The sequence below is a fragment of the Haplochromis burtoni genome, unplaced genomic scaffold (genome assembly GCF_018398535.1).
Source record: "Haplochromis burtoni strain Fernald_Lab_line unplaced genomic scaffold, NCSU_Asbu1 Contig_64, whole genome shotgun sequence".
NCBI classification, from domain to species: domain Eukaryota; kingdom Metazoa; phylum Chordata; class Actinopteri; order Cichliformes; family Cichlidae; genus Haplochromis; species Haplochromis burtoni.
Window position 1 is genome coordinate 2,302,810 of NW_024582425.1, and position 11,673 is coordinate 2,314,482.

The 11,673-nt window shown below is 38.9% G+C and overlaps 1 long non-coding RNA gene across 1 annotated transcript; it reads left to right on the forward strand.

Annotated features, from left to right (window-relative positions):
- Positions 1 to 7,866: 7,866 nt before the first annotated feature.
- On the forward strand, positions 7,867 to 10,445 carry LOC121814597. Its single transcript, XR_006054464.1, has 5 exons — positions 7,867 to 7,939; positions 8,841 to 9,009; positions 9,337 to 9,569; positions 9,698 to 9,806; positions 9,923 to 10,445. It is a non-coding gene; the product is annotated as an uncharacterized LOC121814597 (long non-coding RNA).
- Positions 10,446 to 11,673: the final 1,228 nt, after the last annotated feature.

Below are 11,673 nucleotides of genomic sequence, written 5' to 3' on the forward strand. Positions count from 1 at the left end.
AAAAAAAAAAAAAAAATACTGTGAGTGCAATTATTTAATTTGCTGTGAGCAGCTTGTAAAAACAAAAGTTTTGTGAAAAGCACACTAGGCCTGTATGACTCCTTCTTTGGTTTTACAGAGCGAGTGGGCCCGTTGGGTTTCTCTTAGACATTAAATGCTCCAAAAACAAGTAAAAGTAATGCAATTAATAGACTCAGCTACAGTGACTTCAGGGTCTTTATCTGAAAACTCTACGTCCAGATAAACAGCAATTTTGGCATTTCCATACCATTGACAGAATATTATAATATCAAAAACACCAAGAATAGATCTCAAAAACAGCTGTTAAGTTAAAAAAATGAAATACAAAAACTGGATTGCAGCGCCAACAATAAAAGAAAAACATGTCTCAAAAGTTAAGAAAGAAAGAAAGAAAGAAAGAAAGGCTCTAATATATATACTGGAGAAGAAAAAACGAAAGAGTGAGGCGGGTGTGAGAAACAAAACTGCCACGGTCTCAGGATGTGTGTTTTTGAGTTTTAGATTCTGGTGAATCACTGTTGAGTTCCTGTTTTGATTTCATTTCACTGTTTTTGTGTTTTGCTTTCTGTGTTGATTTTACTATTCTAGTCTCTCGTCTTTGCTCCCTCTGTCCCATTTATGAGTAGGTGCCTGAGAACTTGTTCAGTCGTCTGAGTCTTAGTTGAATTTTGGTTGTTTTCTGTTTTATTTTTGGAGTTGTCTTTTTCATCTTTTGGTTTTACCTCTTACTTTGAGATAATTGTCTTCACCTGAGTTAACTGTTTCCACCTGCTGACCCTCAGGTGTTTTGTCGTCTGTGTGCATAAATCTCTCTGCTGTCTGTTCTGCTTCTCCGTTTGTGTTACTTTTTACTCCTCGTGCTGTGTTGACCTTCCTTGTGTCTGAGCTGGATTCAGTTTTATGTTGGACTGTGTTCACTGTGCAGTTTCAGCCAGATAGAGGAGACACCTTTTGTACTTCACCTCTTTACGTAACTCCAGAAACATCAAATCAATTCTAAAACAAATGACCAGCCAGTGCTGAATGTGCTCACTCTTCCTGGTTCTCATACAAACTGATGCATTTTGAACAATTTAAAGTCTGTTGATTGATTTCTTAATGCCTGCTAAAAGACCACTGCAGCCATCTAACAGAGAGGACATAAAAGCATGAATGACCATTTGAGTCTTGGTAAAACTCAGTATTGATCGTGTCCTGGCAATATTCCTCAGATGATAGTAGCAGCGCTGGACAACCTTGTTTATGTGTTTTTCTGAAAAGTGAAGCTCATATCAAATAGCCCACGCAGCTTCCTGACAATTGATTTAACATTAACTGACAGCGGACCAAGGGAGGGCTGGATGATAGGATGGAGTTTATTGTAACTAATGATATGTGGTCGAAAGGAGAAACATCTCCCCCCAGTTTTTCCACTCAGCTGCAGATAAATTTCTTAGTTTAATCTGAGTTTATTTTAGAAAAATCAGCAAATATTTTTTTAATATAAAACTATTTATAAAATGGGTTTTGTTAACGTGTCCGCTCTTTGCATGTGACATGAGCTTTTGACTCACTAAAAGCCTGTTTAGTTGTGGGAAAGTGTTTGGTTTGAATTATAGTATGCTGCTACACATTAACCCTGCACAGTGGAAAAAACAAAGCTTCCCAGCATGTTTAAATAGAGCATCTGGCCCATTCCAGTATCACCTTATTCCCAATGTCGCTAACTAATATTAATAAAACTGCAGTTTTTCAAGAAAAATGTACTCTATGCAATGTAAAGAACTGCAACAATGTGTCCTTTACTAAAGATAACCAGCTAATTGTTTGATGTTTTATACATTTTAAACAATTCAGATTGTGCTATGGAAATCTAAGTGGGCTATTTATTAAGGATTTTCTGGTGGTTTGTATCATTTTTGTGATGCAACCATGGTGCATACTCATCAGCTCAGTATTATTAAAGTCCTTAAGGGGACTTCAACATTTTAAACAAAGATCTTTTTATTTGAAAGCTGGTCAAACCAGACTGCTGTGATCATTAAGATAATCTATCTCGTACACGCCTGGAGCTCGCTGCCTTCTTGAATCTATTGACCGTGGAAGGGGCCGGGAATTTTGTTGGTTTCCATCACTGCTCTGCTCCAACCCATTACAACAGATTCAGGTCAAGGAACATGACAAATGATTGGCTGTGTTTTGGTGACCCTCCAGGCCAATCAGCGCAGCACATGTGGATGAAATTGCAGGGCAGATAATGTTGCTGGCAGACTAATCATTAATTACTGCCCTTCTATCAATATCTAATTATACTGGCTGTCTGGCTGTGCAGTAAGGAAGATGAACCTCATACTGGAAGTCTGTATTGGCAATATAGCCAGCAATCTGTGATGCTGTCTGTCTGAAAGCAGCTGTTACCCAGCCAGGTCATCACTGCCCAGAGCTCTGCCGGATTTCATTTTAGCTGTTTAATCACAGACTATTTTACTCTTGGGATGCCAAGTGAATGCAATTAATTTCCATTAACCACCTTGCAGGACAGATAAAAAAAGCAGCGGTGATGGATTGAGAAATGCCGCTTTAAAACACGCCCTTTCGCTCACAGCTCGTGTGTGTGTGTGTGTGTGTGTGTGTGTTGGGTTGGTTCCTGTTCATTTTCACCTTATATTTGTAACAGCATGACAAGTTTGAACTGGGAAAAAAGATTTTCACACGGATGCTATCCTGCCATACGCTGCAAAAGATAGCAGCCAGAGTTTAATAAAAACAAGATGCTCTTTTAATATAATGCTTAGAAGATCATCCAAGTCAGAAAATAAAGCAAAAATTCCTGCTGAAAGAGGCCCATAGACTGGATTTTATGAATATTTAGGTCACAGTTCCCTTCAGAGGAAACCTAAGAATATCTTTTGACTAGTAAGTAACCAAACTGTGTACATTATGTTGGGGATCTAACCACAAAAATGCACAAAAAACTATATAAAACCATTTTTTTTTTTGGTTGCCAGTGGACACAAGATGCATAAGTAACCCTCCTTTATATATTTATAGATATTTTCCACACCGCCATATCAATCACTGATGTTCTCTGCTTCAGCTGCCCTGAAGTTGAGAATTTTTTCAACTCGGTACTTCTCTCTTCATATCACTGTTATTTGCCTGTCATCAGTACATGGAGCTGCGTTTCACTGAGATTGCATGGTCTCTTGTAGCTATATCACTGAGAGTCTCTTTCAAACAGCAACCTCTGGAACTAAAAATAAAGCCACCGTGGACGTGCCACATGTCAGTGATAGTTTGCCTCTTCATAACAGCTGTGACAGCTGGTTTATTATTGTTCATTTTCATCCATTTGGACACTTGTAAGGTTAGGAGCTTGGAGACTTTAATTGGTGGGTGTGCCCGCACAGGCAGCTGTAGCTGATTGATAGCTGTCTGCTAAGTCTCACCACCACCAACTGGAGTCATTAAACTGGAACCCTCCAACCATGTTTGTGGTTTTGGTGCATTTTGGAGACTTTTTAACAGAAGAACCTGAAGAATAATATGATGTGGTGAGTGGTGTAGGCTGACCATGAAGACTTTAGTTTTCAGAAGTTCTAGTTTTTTTTTTATTAGTCTTAGTTCTAATAGGCAATCAGGCGACACGGCTTTAATCAAAATGCTGACATTGAGGACTCAAACCAAAACCAAAGTCTGTTGCTGTTACAGTCTGTTGACTTTCTAAACCTAACCAGATACTGCAAGCAAAATATCTAAGTTCAAAACAGCTTAGAAACAGAACATGCTGACAAACGTCTGAGTTGATCCACAGCCGCCGATCCACCATCCAAAGGCAGACTTTGACACTCTTTATCTCTCCTCGTACAATACTGCAGCTGCACAGACAACAAAGGACACCCTGTGCATATCTCTGCAATGCCAGCAGCATCGCACAGAACTGTACTTCACACACTCAGATGACACTGCGCTGTATTGTTTTTCACAGAGAAGCCTAATAAATCTCCAAAAGTTGATTCTGTTCATCTGGACGTAGCGTTTTCAGTGGGAAAACGTTTCGTCACTCATCCAAGTGACTTCTTCAGTCTCAGCTGACTGCAGGTTTCCCCAGTCTTATAAACAGACATGAGAATTTGCATGATTATGATGAAGGTGACCTCCCAGCCCATTGTTCCTTCAGTGGGCTGGTTTCAGTCATTATGCAAATGTACTATTTATAAGATCAGCTGCAGTCAGCTGAGACTGAAAAAGTCACTTGGATGAGTGACGAAACGTTTTCCCACTGAAAACGCCAGGTCCAGATGAACAGAATCAACTTTTGGAGATTTACTTACCTGGATGATTGAGAATGCATCAAGACCTAATAAATCTAGATCCCCAGACTTTTTAAACAATATAATATTGTTAAATAACAAACTGAAAATATTCCTATAGATTTTTTGAGGGGGTGGAATTTAGGATGCGAAAGGTATCGATTTAAGATCTGGAAATTTGGAAAGAAAATGAAACCCCCTCTCACAAATGGTGCCATAAAGTCTTGAGGAGTTATAGCAGTGATAAACCTTAGCTATTTATTTTTATCAAAATAGATGTTTATGTGGTGTATAATTTCTCAGAAATACAGTTCTTTGTATATTACATCAATAAAAACCGCTGAGAAGAAAGGTACTGCCAGATGAAAGTTTGGACCTGCAACAAAAACACCATTAAGGTTTTAATCAGCGTGCAGTGGGCAGAGACACAGTGCATTAACTGAGCTACGTAGCACAGAGCAGGCCAGTTATTTTGGCAGTTAGATCATTGTTTCATTAATGTGTTTTCCTCAAGAGGACAGTGCAGCTGTCCTTGAGTAAAGCACTTAAATACTATTGCTTCAATAAGCACTCGGCTACTGAGCATTCAAACAAGGGAAAAGACTACAGATGGACGGCCCTGCTGTTGTGCTATACACGAGAGTCGGGTTAAAGAACGAGAGCAGGATTTAATAATGTGCAATATATTTAAATCCAGATTTTATGAGTGAGCAAACGTGGTTAAACCTCATAATTTCCACCAGAGATTGTCTGAATAAAATAAGCTTGAATAAATAAAAACATGCAGGGTGCCGCTTAACTGTTAGTACAAACATGAACATCCTGACCCTCCCACGGACATACAAGATGGAAGCGCAGTCAGAGACACCATATGTCACAATCATTTCTTTTGACCCATCACCTCAACATGTTGAAAGAAGAATAAACAGATTTTATGTTCAACTGGCTTTATTGGTCGCCTGTATTTCCTGTACACAAAGTATTAAAAGATGTAAACCTCATAAAGTGTCTCTGTTGCTTCCTCCTCTGTAACAGCTGTCAATGTTTCTTCATTATTTTCCTGTAGTAAAGAAATAAACAACATTGCTGTTCTACTGTAAACTCATATAATCTGTGGAGTATTACTCACAACTGCATGTTGGTCTGGCTCAACAGGAGGCTGCACCAGATGCAGTACACCACCACCATCAACTGATAGAATATGAGGTTTATACAGGTCACTTATAACTTACAAGGGACCAAATGGCAATTAACAAACATACCAATCACCTTACACTTCATTGTCATTATGCTCTCAAAGACAACCAAGACTGAGGGAAGGCAAAATCAGTAGGAAAATAACTTCACTACAAAATAATCCATTATGGTAAAGAGTTTATCAAATGAATGAGCAGCACTGCAAAGGTGACTGTGAAGAAAGGATGTATGCACATCATGTATTATTTTGAATTTACCCCCTATGTAGGCACTTGTGTCTTGCGGGGTTATTGACTCAGAGGATGTCCCCGCAGAGATGCCTTCAGCCACAGGGCGCCCACTGTTTTGGCTGAGGGCCAACTGCTCAGCCTCTGTGAGTGGTGGTGGTGGAGGACCCCCACCTGTTTTTCGGGCCTCCGCTTTTTTTCTGTTGGCTATAACGGGTCACATTTGAGCATACAGAGTAAGCAAATATGTACTTGTAATGTGCTCAGATAATTTCAATAAGTGCTTACAGAAAGAAAATTAATGTAGCCTCTAACTGCAATTGATTTACATAGGACAAACAGACCAAGCACTATGGCTCATAATACAATTACACCTCACCTGTTTGGACTATATTTTTATATTTCATTTTTACTTGCTGCCAGGAACGTTTGGGGCCTGTTGGGTTGCACCTGCGCTCACATCACATCACAAAATAAAATGTATAAAATAAAAAATAAAATAAAATAAAATAACGTGTTAAATGGGTGGAAATCCCTAGATCAATGTTTAAATTAACACTCACGCATTGACTCTGTCGGCTATGTTTTGCCATGCATGCTCCCTTTCTTTTGCAGCTGAGGCTGTGTTACTTTTTTTCCGCAAAATTTGCATGTTATCGGCATATGCTGCCATCAGAATTTCGGCCTCAAGCGCTGTAAAATACATTGACCGCGCCTTCTTTCCCTCCGTCTCCATGGTGACTCGCTTAATCTGTGCTCCACTAATCAGGGCTTTATGTATCCTCGTGCGCGCGCTTAACTTGGGGTTAAAGCAACTCCGCGTTGACTGAACTAATTGTTATCAGCCTTTCTGAAACCGAATATTCCGAGTTGGACAGTTCGGGGTTACTCAACCCTGAGTATCGTTTTTCACTCTGAGTTTTCTAAACCGGCTTCCTGAAATAGGGCCCAGGAGTCAGCTGAGTTAAATCATACTATTTGGACCTTTAAATGGTTTGCACAGGTCAGCATGTTTCTGCAAGAACACTGCATGAATTTGTCTGTGCAAAGAAAAAGATGGCAGACATCTCTTGCACACAAGATATTAAATTAGTTTTCCTCTGGCTGAGCCTCCCTAAAAGATCTAAAGACCAGTGAACACAGGAGAGAGAATAATTTGGTGTGAAAGCATAATAAGGAGTGTCTGAACAAAGAAATAAATTAAAAGAATTTTCTTAAAAAAAATAAGTACTCCTCAACTTGTTCTGGTCTTGTTAATAATTTTGAAGTAACTCCTGCTGACAGCCAGCAACGCTGATTATCACTCACAAGTTGTTCGTGAAAGAATCTCATTGGCTTACTGAAGCCATACTTTAAAATCTGCAGGAAAGGAAGGCAACAAAAATGTGACAACTAGATCTGATTCACATGGTGCTGCTGGCTACTCACACACTTTTTGGCAGAAGTTGTCGGGGTTCTCTCTGCATTATTGTAGGGTCTGGTCTTTGCCTTACAATACAGTAATGCACCTTGAGATGATTGTTGTTATGATTTGGCGCTGTATAAATAAATACAGTTCAACTAACTTTAGCAGACAAATGATGTGGAAGATTTTTTATTTTATTAAATTGAAAACTGTGGATGTCCTCCTCTCTAGATTTCAATGCTAAAGAGCTGAAGAAGTTGAATGATTGCAGGGCCAATAGCAGCTTGTATTGTATTGTACGCTGGTCTTCTGTCAGTCTCATGTATGAGAGGTTTACCTGCACTGCACATGTCCAACGAATCAGGAAAAGGTGCTGGCCTCTCAGCTTGTGCAAATCCAGACTTTGTTAACAAATTCGAAACTGAAGAGCCCAGTTGAACAGCAGAGTTAAACCTGCTTCCAGAGACAAGATCCAACTGCAGCCACAAGATGGCAGTAATTTACCAACAGGCAACAGGAGAAGCTTCAGAGGACAAGAGTGCTGTTTTAGAGAGAAGGGTCTGGCTGCAGCCACTGTGGAGCTCCACAGTAACCGGATACACGTGACCTCCACACTAACTGGAAACACGTGACCTCCACAGTAGTCAGAAGCATGTGACCGCCACAGTAGCCGGAAGCACGTGACCTCCACACTAACCGGAAACACGTGACCTCCACAGTAAGCCGGAAGCACGTGACCTCCACATTGCCGTAAACACGCATGGATACCGTGGAAGTCTTGCAAGTTGATCGCAAAGGTTGGTTAAGTCTTTCTTAAATAAATTTGCCGTTAGTGATTTCATAATTCTAGGAATCGTCTAGTTTTCTTACAATGATCATGTTGCCACTTTTTTTGCGTTACAACAACATTCCTCCTTATTTTAATGTTTTTTCATCGTGCTCCATGGCAGAGAAACACACAGATATGCTTTTTCCTGGGCCTGGTTTAAGTAAGAGAGCTGGATTAACGGCTTCTGTGGGCGAGAAGAAGCAAAAAACACATTTTGCATTAGAGTATGATTTATTGTTGGCGTCAGAGATGCAAAATAACGAATACTTCAATACTGTACTTAAGTAGAATTTTCTGGTATCTTTACTTTACTGCTGTACTTTTTTGTGCCTACTGTATACTTCTTTATACTTCTCACATTTTAGCACGCGTATCTGTACTTTGTAATCCGTACATTTGTAAATCAGCACGCGTGCTTTGGACGCAAGATTACTTCAAAATTTTGTACATAAATTATATTTTAGACCCTGTACTTCTTACTTCGACTTGACTAAAAAGTCGAGTCGGTGCTTTTTAAACAGAGGTATCTAAACTGTAGTAAGGAACGTGTGTACTTGTGACACCTTTGGTTAGCGTCAACACTGTAAATTTCGTCACAAACAGATTTATATATTTATCAATACTTCTATTCGTCATTCTATTCTGTACAGCTTTTTTATTGCCCAGATTTTAGTTAGCCCCTGTTCAATTGACTGTTATATGTCAATAGAAACATGTCTCACAAATTAAAGTGTCTTGTAAAATATTTGTGTTTTTTTTCAAGAATTTTCTTCCCAAATCTATTACATGCCAACTGTAAATTGTTATTTCTGCTAAAACCTTAACTTAAATGTGTATATGGTGTTTATCTGTTTCTCTCTCTGTTTTAGATGCACACATCAATCTGGAATTCGGGCTTAAAGCCAGAATTGCAGGAATGCAACACGTGTTGCAGAGGACTCTTTCACTGCCCTCTGTGCCCCACTTTCAGCCCTACTGTCAGGGCAAAGATTGAGGAGCATCTAAGTGTGCATATAAAAAATGCTTTGCCTTTCAAAGGTATGTTTGTATTAAATATACTTTATAGTTATAAATATGCACTTTTTTAAGCACTTCTGCAGTATCTTTGTTGACTTAAAAGTTGCTGTTGATATTGTACTGTTCATCTGCAACAAAAATAGTGTTTTTATAAAATATATTTTTATTTACTTTTCACACTTTTCTTGCCATAACTTTTGTGATCCATACCATTTAACTTTCATTATTGAGGTTGGCTTGGATGTTTTTGTTAACATGTACAATCTGATTGTTAGACAAATTGATTGCATTCTATACAACTACATTTAAATTACATCTGTTTGTTTGTTTGTTTTTTTTCTCTTACAGATAAAATGATATGCCGGTGCAGGCTGCCTTGTAGGACAACAGGACACTTTCACCGCCCTGTCTGTAAGATTACAATCATACGGCGTGGGGATATGGCAAGGCATTTATTGTCTTGTCAGCATTCTTCAATGCCAAGTCAGCCACCATTATAAGGACTGCTCCCCGCTGAACTCTCCGAGGAGACCCGTATTCCTCCGGCAGTACTCTTCGAGGAGCCCCGTCTCCCCCCCAAGGTTTTGTCTTTGGTTTCTGAGTCTTTGTTAGAACATTCATATGCTCTACCCTCTGTGTTCAATAAAACTGCAGCTGATGGAAAGTCCATGAAAATGACATGCCCTCACTGTGGCCTTACTCTTCGTAGCTCTGGCAAGCTATTTGCACACTGGAGAGAGGAAGCCAAAGCTGTGCTTGAAGGACAACACGTGCCCATTTTCAGACTGAAAAAGCGCAAGTTCCAGGAAGTCAGTCAGGTCAGTATTCACTTTAAACAGTAGTGTAATTACATGGTTAGTGAAATTTGAATAACTGTTAAAATGTTCTACAACAGAGAAATAACTATGTTTTCATCCCCATTTGCCTGACACAGGAGCCAGCAGTTGTTGAAGATCTGCGTCCTGCTGTGCAGTGGGTTGTCCAAAATAAGGCACTTTTCCGTGGACACGTAACAATGCCCAAATATCTGTCCTTAAATCAAGAGGACCAGCAGAGGGTCTTAAGAGACATGTCAGAGGAAGAAGACACTGGAGCAAGGGACTTGTTCCTCTTTGTTTTTCAGTTTGCAGAGGACATGGAGCTCTTTTTGAAAGCATGTGCTGATGAGCAGGGGCTAAGGGTCAGTGCTATGTTTGACATGTAATGGACAAATGAAGGCACTGGCTGTGTTTGTTTGTTTGTTTAATATGTTGTTGTTGTTGTTGTTTTTTTTTGTTTTGCGTTTTGCGTAGTACAAAATTCCAATTAAACTTATTTCAAAATGTTGTTCACTTTATTCTGTGTCCATACTTATAATAAAGGATTACAGTGTAACAGCATTAAATGTAAATGTAACAGCATTTTTTTTAAACTTGTAATTTCAAAATAAAAAGCTTATTGTTGATATTAACAGTAAAGAATTGTAATCAATAATATTTTTATACATTTTAAACATTAACACTCTGGGCTCTATCCTGGCCATTTGTGGACACTTCACTTATTCTTTTTTTTGACTACTGCACTGCAGTGGACCAAAAGAATGACACGGGTTTGATCTTAAGGATCTAATAGTTGTGTGTGTTGTGCATGACATTGCCACACAAATATGTATTTGCAAGATAGAGTAGAATAAATTATGACGCATGAAATATTACATAGGCTGCAGTGAATTTCTGTTGATACAGACTATTGAGCTTTGAGTTTCCCAGTCAAACTTAGCTTTGAAGCACCTGCTAAAAACACTTTTACTCTTGTACATTTCAAAACAAGACACCATAGCCAAAATATTAACAAAATATATATTATTAAAAAATTCAAAGCTGCAGCACATACAGCAACAAACACCGTTAGTAAATGTGTCCTGGAGTTTCTGCAGGTGCAGAAAGTGCTGCTGCTGTAAGTCAGCCTAACAGCTTCCAGATCACTTATTTTTCTGGAAAGATGGTAGGAAGGGCATCACTGCTCATTTCTACAGTCTCCCAGATCTTGGAATACAATCCCTTTGTACCATGAAACCACTTCGCAGTACTAGGAGTCCACTAAAACCTATAAAGAGAGTGATCCTGGAAGAAATGGGGCACACACTAGTGACCTCAACAATTGCAAGACAGCCTTTTCCCCGATGCTCAGATGGGGGAAAAAAGGAAGTTTCATGAAAACATTAGGACTTTAGGTAATATATAACCTAACTGGCTATAAAGAGTAAAAAATTTAGATACAATTTTGATTTTGATGAAAAGGACTGGTGCTATTTTAAAGAGTCACGTCGGTAAAAGTAGAAAATGTTTTAAGAAATATACATTTTATAGCATTTTGTGAACATACACAAAAAGTGGCCATTTTTGGCAACAAACAAGCTGAGAGAGTTTTATATTTTTGGCTCTCCTTGAACAAAAATAATAGTGCATAATAATCAATGTTGATGTTAATCAATTAGATGTCCCAGACTCTACTATTAATAATACAGCAGCCCCTCGTTTATCGCTGGTGTTACGTTCAAAAAATAACCCGCGGTAGGTGAAATCCATGAAGTAGCCAACTTTATTTTTTACAATTATTATAGATGTTAAGACTGTAAAACCCCTCACTACACTTTATACACTTTTCTCAGACAGGCATGAACATTTTCACACTTTTCTCTTTGTT